At 44.2% G+C, this 10544-nt stretch overlaps 1 protein-coding gene across 1 annotated transcript in view; it reads right to left on the minus strand.

The window, feature by feature from the left end:
- Window positions 1-1117, minus strand: part of LOC124719865 (poly [ADP-ribose] polymerase tankyrase-1-like) — a 79992-nt gene extending 78875 nt beyond the window's left edge. Inside the window, exon 1 of the mRNA XM_047245048.1 lies at window positions 1053-1117. The gene's annotated coding sequence lies outside the window, so the exon portion shown is untranslated. The remainder of the gene's footprint in view (window positions 1-1052) is intronic.
- Window positions 1118-10544: the final 9427 nt, after the last annotated feature.

Raw genomic sequence — 10544 nt, forward strand, 5'->3', positions numbered from 1 at the left:
ATGCATTCAACAAGTTTTGCATCTTGGGCCACAGAATTACACTCGCGCGTCTATTTGAAGATTCCGAACAAATGAGAAAAATATAAATAAATAAATATACTCCTCCCGAAGAGACACTTCACAACTTTTTGTTGTCGATCAGTCCACGAGCGAACTGCCAGTTCGTGAGTCCAACGAACACACTGTGAACCAGAAGTTCGCGAATATGGATAATAGTTTACTGCAGTAACATCTGTAATCGTCACACCACGTATTTCTAGATCGTTCTGACCAATGATGAAGACTTTTCAGAAAATACATTCAGGGCGACTGGTTTTAGCAAAAAAATGCTTCAATATAAGTGCTTAATGTACGGTATTGTTTTCCTCATTCAAATACTTACATTGTTAGAAAAATGAGTGCTGTTTGGTAAGTATAAGCCACAGTAAGTCTGAATATACACGTTTATTAATCTAAATGAATACAGTACTAAAACAATGAAGGCGAACATTTTGAAGTCAACCTAAGAATTCACTGATTTCTGCAATTACACAAATACAATAAAGCCGAAATGGGGCACAGCCTTATCTAACCAAGAGGCGGAATTGTCGCCGAAAACATTACTCCACAAAAGTAAAAATATCAACTTGCTGTTTGCAAGTACAGGACAGGAGAAACAAGCTCCATTCCGTTACGTTATTCCCCACCTACAAGCAGGGTAGTTCTCTTATACATCAGACGTAACGAGTACAACGCAATATTTCGAGCAAACAATTCAACAAAATGGCCCGAAAACGACAAAACTACCTAGTCCGTGACTGTGCTTTTCATTCTTGCCTATAGTCAGTAAAACAGCAGATTTAATTGTTATTTACTGGAATTTCGATAGCGCTTTAAAATACCAAGATTTTTAATACGAAATTCGCTAGCATTTTGAGAACATAGTAACCTTCATAGTTTGCTTTATACGCAATAGCCTCGATGGAGAACACAGAAACCGCACAACTACCTCGGCTTTGCAAAAACGAAAATAATTCAAAACAGCGGGAACGAATGGAAATGGCCACCTTTACCTTTTTAACGGAGAAGTAGATATCAACTCTGAAGCTGCACCACAAAATGCGGAGTCACGTCTTCACACTGGAAACAGCTCGCTACAAATGCGTCAGACAACAGAAGGCGCAGGGAATGCCACGCTGCAGTGCTGCCAACAGCTGAGATGGCGGCAGGTACCAACTGCAGTCAGCCTCTCACAGGGGGCTGTGGTCTGCTCACGCAGTACTGGCTCTGGAATTTCTGTAACAGTGAGACGTTAAAAAGAATAAACAGAGTAATACGTCTCCATTGTGTCACACAACCATGAAGTACATTATAATGGCGATAGGACTTCTGATAGCTTTTCGTATAAAATTATAAATATAGAATAGAGAAGAAATGTGATGTGCAAAAATTTTTTTGTCTGTCATCCCATTCTTGGAAACGAGCGATATGTTAATATTCAATGTAACTGCTTCAACGGAAATATGAAACCTACTTTTAACAGTCCTACATACGGCTAATAAACACACTCTTCATAAACCCATCTGCCAGGACCCCTTCTGGTTCGTCCTGTAAACAGTATCAAATCGGTTCTGGAAATGCGGTTACCGTTGCCGAATTTCCTACTGTGTTTTTAAGGTAAAAAAAAACAATACGACGACATTCCATCATTTTACCGTTTTAAGCACATTCATTTTATCAGAGATTAAGTATGTAACTCCTGAGAATGCGGTCAGCACCTTTGTCCCGTCACGTCTGGCATGTGTAACGGTGCTGGATGACAAAACCTCGCTCAACCAGCACTGCTCAAGTTATATAAGTTGCAGGTACGTCACTGAACGACTTACAAACGTAATGACATTGTTTTGAATTACAGCACATTTAACTGAACTAGCAGATCGTAGTAACAAAGAAGACAAATTTATTTTTGCGTGAATTCTCCGTGCCCTGCAGCCCACAGAGCTATATCGCTGCCTCAAGTGATTGACTGTTGCTGCTAGCGCTCCGGAATGTCGGCAGTTTAACTTCCTCAGGAACAATGGCCGTTTTATGAAGTAAATGAAAATAGGAAAAAATGATGATAAAGATACAAACTGTGCCGCAAAATTCCGTTAAACTGAAAAAGGAATATTTCGCAGCGACATTCTTGTGACGCACGCTTTCGGCGTTCTTGCCGCGTTTTACGTGAATAACGAATCAAGATTCTGACGAAACTCTCAGCCGTCTCTTTCTGGACCAGCTGACTGCAGCCGTGCTGCCAAAGAGGGTGTCTACGTCTGCGACACTGCTTCCACCATGCTTGAAATGTAAACAAGTCTTGGAAGTGACTGTAGACTGTTAACGCTAAAAGCCGTCAAACCAACATCGGAGGCGAATTTGCTTACGTAGAAAGCTACTTATGAAATTTAACATATATTTTAGAACCGACAGAGCTTGGTCTGTTATTGACCTCACTAAGAAAATACATTTAGCGCTCGAAAAGTTTCGTCATTTTAGGAAGTTAAGAATTTCAAGGGTGCACTTTTTTTTGGCTCTAGCATTAACACACTGCAACAAAACCTCAGTGGTGTATATGTAACCGTTTGCAACTCTGGGGCTTACATACAATTTTTGTCGCCTTATTTGTGTTTTACAAGCTGACTGCTTGGCATGTTTTCCTTATTACGGCTTCTTCCATTGCCAAGTGGTTCTGTCGCCCTTTACATGTTCCGTCCACATATTAATAGGCTGTTATAATTGTCTTGCTGACAATGGAAATGACAGACTTGTTATTTTATCTCGTATTATCAAGACCTTAGTATTTCTGCAGTTTCTTTGCGACAGTGCCTGATTAACTAAAGATCACGGCAGGCGTGTCTTGCTGCTACACTATGATTACGTCGTAACGTCGACACTCGCATCTCATTCATTGCGAACGGCTCTGCACTGCCACAAATGCTACCCCTGTAATGGAGAAAGCCTGGCCTTACATTCTTCTTACTAGAATATAAGTACCCTAAAAAGATCCGTGCTTATCTGAAGAGAAGAATTTTTTCCCATTTAATACGTCTCATTTTTTCCAGTATAGTTATTCATCCACTTTGAAAGCGTGTAAATGGCCGATATCTGTCCGATCGTGTGTAGCTCACCGGGCATCAGACGAGAAACTTGGATTTTTTATGGCTCTGTTTTCTCCTCGATAAACGGATCACGTGTGCTCTTTTCACAACATGCTAGTAATATTTCTGTGGCGTCTTCCATCTCGAAGTTCTACAGTAGTGTGTTTCACATTCTTGCTATATAATGAAACAATCCCGAAATTTTTTTGATGACCACGAAAAACGATAGTAACCATTTTTATTTCATCTTATAAAGTGTGCTTTACGTCGCTAAGTTGAAACCACAATTCGGCGCGATAAATGTGTCTACATACTGTTTCGAAATCATTCCTCAGTGTAAGTCTGCGAGACATTTGCTATGATAAAATTGTTCTCTAGTATTCGAATTTCCGATCACAGTGATATACGTACGTAGGGAAGCGTATCTGGTCCTCAGTCAGTTTCTGTGAAGGTCAATTAGTGGGACTACAGGGGGCAGTCTCTGGAAACCGATCTGCCAGTGGCAATTCTGCACTCAGGTGGGAATGTGTCTTTACTCGATGAGAAGTTTGGTCGCCACCCCTAAAATCCTAAAGTTTTTCTGTGAAATATGCTTCCAGCACTTCTTTCCGCAACGAACGTAACCCCGGTCGCTTAATAAAGCAGCTATGAACGCCTCAAAGGTCGTGCGCGAGACTTTTGAACGTCCCCCTGCGGCCAGCCTCCTCCCCACACTCCCCCAACTCACGATTTCTCTGGCGTCCGTAAGGAATTCGTGCTCTGCAATATGTGTCTGTGTCTCCTCTCCGTGTTACATAAAGACTGGCGAGTTCAGTTCGTCAAGCACAGTTGCACTGCAGAGACCATGCGTGTCAAAATCATGAAGATCGGGACGTCTGTTGACCCTAGTGGAATCGACTAATGTAACAAGATCACTTAAAGAAAAACGGTTTCCGGAATTTGCGTCACTATTTCATTACAGCCAAAAGGTAAATAAGTGGACTATGGTTTGCTTCCGGTCAAGAGAAGAAATGACGGCTACTTGGTTCCATAGGTTACTGTGTCGTAGGTATATGACGAGATACAAAGAGCAGCTAATATCACCCTAGTCTTCAGTGTCTCAGACATCACTTCCACATCGCAGACGCTATAAAATTATTTCACCTTTACTCCCGATTACAGGAGCGATGTAATCAACCCAATTAAAGTTTGGCTTCATTTTCACTGCTTAGACAGTCGACCAAAGGCGCGCAGTCTTTCCTCTCATTAACACCGGTGCTGTAGGCTCTCAGATGTCGCCGCATCGTAGCGGGACCGACACCCTTGTCACGGCACTCACTTCTTCACTAGAGGACTTTTTGTAACCTCTTGGTTTTTTCGTCTTACTTCGTTGCGGCTTGGTTAAATGTATCGCAATTCCTTTACATAGCTTCCAACTTTAACGTTATAAATCTCTACCAACACACTCTGTCATTTTGCTGTTTTTGACACTTTCTACCACAGACGAAGTGTATTACACCTCTGAGAATTCGACAATTAGTCTGTCGTGTCACGTCTGGTAGATACAGGGCGAGGAAAAAGAACTCGAGCAAAATTGCAGGGCAGAAAGAGAGCATCAAGTGAAGGGGTTTCGGCATTGCGAGTTGAGGTGGCAGCTGAATATTTACGGCGCTATGCCAACATGAAAACGCTGGTCATACTGAACATTTGCTACACATACCTATGTTAATCAAGTGTTGGCTCGTTTTTCACTCATTTTGACCTTTCAAAGACATGCTCAAACATGAAACATGGACATTTGATTGTCTTCGTCTCTAAAGAAGTGCTGGATGTTACGTCAGCTTAGTACGATACACGTGTAAATAATGCCGTAAGTTTATATTGTTGTCATCGTGGCGGTTGGTCAGTCCAAACAGCCTGTTTAATCACACATTTTCTGTAAATTACCGATCATTTAGAGCAAAGACGTCCGTGTGTGAGATTTGAATTACGTCCCCGTAAGGCCAAAAATAAGCAGTTGCGACCCCCTAGTTGCTCTACTCAAATTCCTATGTTTCACGCTGCCTTTTCGCCGCACACTTTTGGTCAAATTGCTTCTCCGCAACCTGTATAACGAAGCTGGATTGCAAACCTCGCTCAACCAGCGGTGCTTAAATTACTCATTTTTTTACGTACGCTACACAACAGGGTGAGTCAGGAGGAAAGGTTCATGCTTTGAGGTGTGACAGTATTAGTGATTCTGAACAAAAAACTTCATACGGACTTATGCCCTATTCCGAATGGTTTCCGAGAAAGAACACGTTTAATATCACTTTTATACGTTTTTCCTGAATAACTCGAAAACCGCACCCTCCAGTGAAAACGTGTCGCAGTACAAAATTAAGCTATATTGAATTTCCTACAAAACAGGTCCTATTCATTTTTTTGTCTAGAAGTAATGGTTTGTGCGAAGAGAGCGATAGAACGTTGGAAAACTCGCTCGACGCGCATGCGCTGTAGTTTATGTAGTTTTTGTAGACGAATTTGAGGCCGTTTCCCGACTTGATAGGCCACAAGTGTCCCGTACCAAACTGTTCGTCTCAGCTTGCTCCACACTACTGTGGCACATTGTGAACAGTGACAACGTATGGTACTACAGAAAATAAATAACACTGTGTTCTACCTCGGAAACCATTCGGAGTAGTATTCAGTATCACTAATACTATGAGCCCTCAAAGCAGGTACCTTTGCTCCTGACTCATCCTGTATGTCAGTGAATGGCCCCCAACCCGGTCGGCCGACTATATTCTGCCACGTCACAGGAACGCCAGCACGCGACACTCAAAATCACGAAACCAGCGTCATACTCTCATAATTGCACTGTACTAATTTTGAGGACATTTAGACGTTGACTACATATGGACATAGTTGCAGAAGCTGAATTTCTTTCGGTTAATTCTCCTTCTCCTGCAGCCCACAAAGCTTTGTTGCTGCTGTACCCCATCATAAGAATAAACCTGATGTAAACAAACACAAACGCGATGACTGGTCAGAAGCCGTAGCACCCATACACTGGTGTTGTTACGCTCTTGGAAGTAGCTCCTACTTATGTATCAGGTATCTTATTACCAAGTTACGTTAAATCAAACTTTCAAGATATTCAGATGTATTAACGGGCCATCAGCGTGTTTGTTACTCACGCTTTAGCTGCGTAGTTTTTACTCCACAAGCCGTGTACAGTCACTGCCTCTGTACTGGGGAGCCCTGACTGCCGCGCTGTTAGTGGCCGAGGCTGCTTCCTGTTCGGTGGTGAAACACGCGTGTGGGACACAGTTAAAAAGTGCCGTGGAATAGGCTGTTCTCGATGTTTCTCATCAATTTACAGAAACAATCGGCTTCCAAGTTTTCCAAGGGACTCTGTTAGACACATACAGTTCAGTTTCAAAGCCACACTCCTTGTCGACGTCTATGTCGGCATGGTATCTCAGTGTGTTGCCGGCACGGTAACTCTGCGTGTTCGGTCAAAGGGTTAGCTGCCCCCTGTAATAAAAAAACTGAATCAATGGATCAACGACGAACTGAAAAGGGGGTCTTGCGACGTACCCCCCGAGCAGATACAACGAACAAAAACGAACAAAATGAGATTAAAAAAAGAAAAAGTGTGTTCGATCAGCGTCGTATCTGCCCTCTGTAATAAAATTAACTGAGTCAGTGGACAAACGATGAACTGGAACAAGAGCCGTGGAACGTCCGCCACGAACGAATACAACAAACAAAATGAAATAAGAAATATTGGTAACCTAGCAGATTAGTAATTATTATTCTCTGTATATCATGGTCCACGGGTTCAAGCCTCGTCCAAGTCACTTTTTTTTCTCGTTCACTTTGAAATAGCCACATCTCGTAATTGTAAAATTTATCATCATATTTTATGAATAATGCACGCCTTATTCTTTCTAATTACGTATTACACACGAAATTGCTGTTTTTATTTCAAATACAAATTATTAATTATCGATATTCTATGAAGCATTGTTAATAAATGTTAATAAATCATAACAATGTAATTGTTAAGGCAAAAATGAAACGCCAAATAGTCTTTATTTGGACTATCTGCATTGTTTCATGCCACAGATGTAGATAAGTACCGTAGGAACATGGAAAACAACCACTTTCACAGCATCGAGCACACCCACACCATACAAATGCTGCCTTTTAACATTTTCCACTGTGCCATTACAGTATGAACCCAACAGAACTGATCTGGAGCCTAGTTAAGGGATTTGTCCCGAGAAATAACAAAACACTGTTAATCTGCCAGACCTAGTGGAACTAACAAACGCAGCTTTTTCACACGTCAGTGCCGAACGCTGGAGGGATCCAGGACGGCAGAAAAGAAGAGGAGAAGTGCGGCGCCTGGTTGACTTCGTGGATTCTGTTGTTGATCGACTCGTCGTCAGAGTAGTGAATTTCTCGGATACGGGTGAGGAAGGAGCTAAGAGTCTCCCTGACGACTGACTGCAATCAACACCTTCATTAGCTTCAGTAGTCAACATTACGGTGAAATTCCTGCAGTGCGCTTTTGCATCACACATAGGTGGCTCAGAAAAATTACCCTGTGTTTACGTTATAAGTTGGGAATTTTCATCACACTAGTTTGTAATCGGAATCCTATGTAAGGTAAGAACGAGAGCATTTTATGCTTTGCGTCTCGCCGCCTAAGAAGCGTGCGGCAGTGCCGGACTTTTGCCGAATATTATTTCATTCGTTTTAAAAATTAAGTGACATTTGAAGTTAAATTGTTTCTTTGCCCGTCTCTTTCTGCGTCTCAACTGCAGCTGGTCTCAGCATTGCAGGTTGGCTGGACCGCTAGCTGGCCACTGCTGTCCGAGTTTAATGCGCCGGTGAAGCTGTTGTACCGCGTCATAGCTCAGTCTGTGTGTGTGTCTGTGCAACACAGCATGAAACGTACCCTTGCGATCGCACTTGACTGTACTGGACACAGCTTGGCTTCCGCTCCACGTGAGACGAAATCCAATGAGATTCGAGCAAACGCGGAAGAATAGATGGCGTAATGTTTACGTCAGGTTTATTGTTATGACGAACAGAGTATAGCGCCGCGGAACGTTGGCAGTTTGAAGCTCCCGCGAGTCGTGGCGGTTTTCTGAGGAGAATGAAATTTACACCCCAGTGTTCATCGTCGCAAAGAGAGTGAATTCCCACTTGACTTGACGGCTTAATTTTTAAAATCCACCCACAGCAGAAGGCCGCGTGTCCCGCGAGATGCGAGCCGCGTGTCCCCCCCACGTGTGGATCACACTCCCAGCCGCTGCCCAGTTGCGCCATTTTAATGCATCCGGACAGAGCTGTTCTGCACTCCGCACGTCCCTGCACGGCCTTCTGCCACACAAGCCTCCAGCAGGCGTCACCCTGCACTCCTCAGAAGGGGGAGGCCGTGGGAGAAAATCTTCCGGAAAACACGTCAAAACATACGGTCAAAACGTTCAGTCCGAGCCAGTTAACGCACGAGATTCTGTGTAATTATGTTCACCTGGATGACACGCGTTGTGCGTAATATGCGTAGTGGTAAGGGGTGGTATGCATTTACACTTCGTAGCTTTGAAGACGTATAATGGCTAGAAAAATTCCTCTCGTCTCGAGGCGATATCTTGATCAAGTAGATTGAATGACCACATGTGCTGACACCACGCACCGATTGTTAAAATTTAACAAAAAAGCTGACTGCATCGTGTGTTTTCTATCGACACGGAATATCATCGCAGGGTGAGAAACTGTTTTACTTCGTGGCAGTGTGTGCAGCTGTTGTCCTTCGGCTGCTACGGATGGCATTCCTAGCTGGCAGCGGATAAGGAAAAACATCTGTCGGTGGCCTTCAGACACTGCACACTTCAGGAGGAGAACCGCATTCAGCTAACAACTAATTTACTGAAAAGACGATAAGAGCAAAAAAAAATTTCAGCCATATTATTCTGTCGATCGCGAGAACAAAGCCCACCAAAGCTTTATTTTACGGTGGTGGACCGCTGCATCCACTGCTCTTTGGCGTATGTGAAACTTACCTTACACCATGACGATACACACACAGACGGCACATGCCTCTACCCTTGCCGTGTTAAGGTTCGAAACCGAGTGGATTAGACAGTTACAGTATCTGTAGCTGGAACCAAGCACTGGTTTCAACAACTGATCTCATGTCTTCGTCAGGATAGAGGTCAGGAGGGGAGGGCGTTGTAAAATGAAAAGTAATGAAGTGGAATAGACCCAGTTTATTCCTGTAACGATGATAGATTGGTGCCTACGTAGGGCCGAGCAGCCCCAGGAGGGGGGTTGCCGCCTGCTCATCACGCAGAGGCAGAGGCTAGGGGGGCGACTAGTCGGGGCCGAGGTCAGAAGCTAAGAGAGCGCGGAGCTGTTTCCGAGCCGCCCTCGCCGCTCCCGGCCGCGTCCCCACGTGATCACACGACTAGTCTCTGATTGGAGGATTGATTCCGGCAACGCGCCCTGCTAGTAGCGTAGCCCCGTCAGCGCAACCGACCCGTGGGACTCGAGTCTGACCGAGGAGCACGTGGCAGGAGTGTGCTGACCGTGGTCTTCTGGCCAGCACCTTCCACCACAGTATGCCCAAGCCGGCTACGGCCGAACATTACGCATGGAAAATTTATTTAATAAAATTTTGTCGGCAATGATCCCTCTTGGGGGGTCTCCTCCCTGCACATCCTTTCCCCTTCCGAAGAAGGCTCTCTGGATGAAAATGAATTAGCTTATTCTAATTGATTATTCCATTTAAAAAATATATGATCACTATGAAGGGTCCCATAGCATAGTGATATCAATACGTGCAAAAGTTACAAAGTGGCCTGAAGGGCCTGAAGGAAGGCTCTTGAACAACAACCTTGTGAAGTTGGTGCGACGGCAGTGGGGCGGCGCCGTGCTGTGAGTGTGTGTCGGCGGTGTGAGTGGTGGAGGGGAACCGGAGCACCGCACACTGAAACACTCCACCCTCGTGGGGGGCAGAGGATGCTCCCAGGCCGAACAGTCACAAGGGGGTTTTCCCCCGTAATATAGCCTAGAGTTCTTAAATCTAGGATTACAATGGTAATTGCCAAAGTGGGTGAGTGAGAACATTACAAAATGACAAAAATTTAAAGAGAAAACAAAATGACTTACGTGAGGGTTAAGACTCGACAGTTGCCGGCCGCGGTGGTCTCGCGGTTCTAGGCGCGCAGTCCGGAACCGTGCGACTGCTACGGACACAGGTTCGAATCCTGCCTCGGGCATGGATGTGTGTGGTGTCCTTAGGTTAGTTAGGTTTAAGTAGTTCTAAGTTGTAGGGGCCTGATGACCACAGCAGTTGAGTCCCATAGTGCTGAGAGCCATTTTTTGCCAAGACTCGACAGTTAAATTGTGATTCCATAGACTTTACATAGAAATACAAATCCATTACAAAAT

The sequence above is a fragment of the Schistocerca piceifrons genome, chromosome 11 (genome assembly GCF_021461385.2).
Source record: "Schistocerca piceifrons isolate TAMUIC-IGC-003096 chromosome 11, iqSchPice1.1, whole genome shotgun sequence".
NCBI lineage: Eukaryota > Metazoa > Arthropoda > Insecta > Orthoptera > Acrididae > Schistocerca > Schistocerca piceifrons.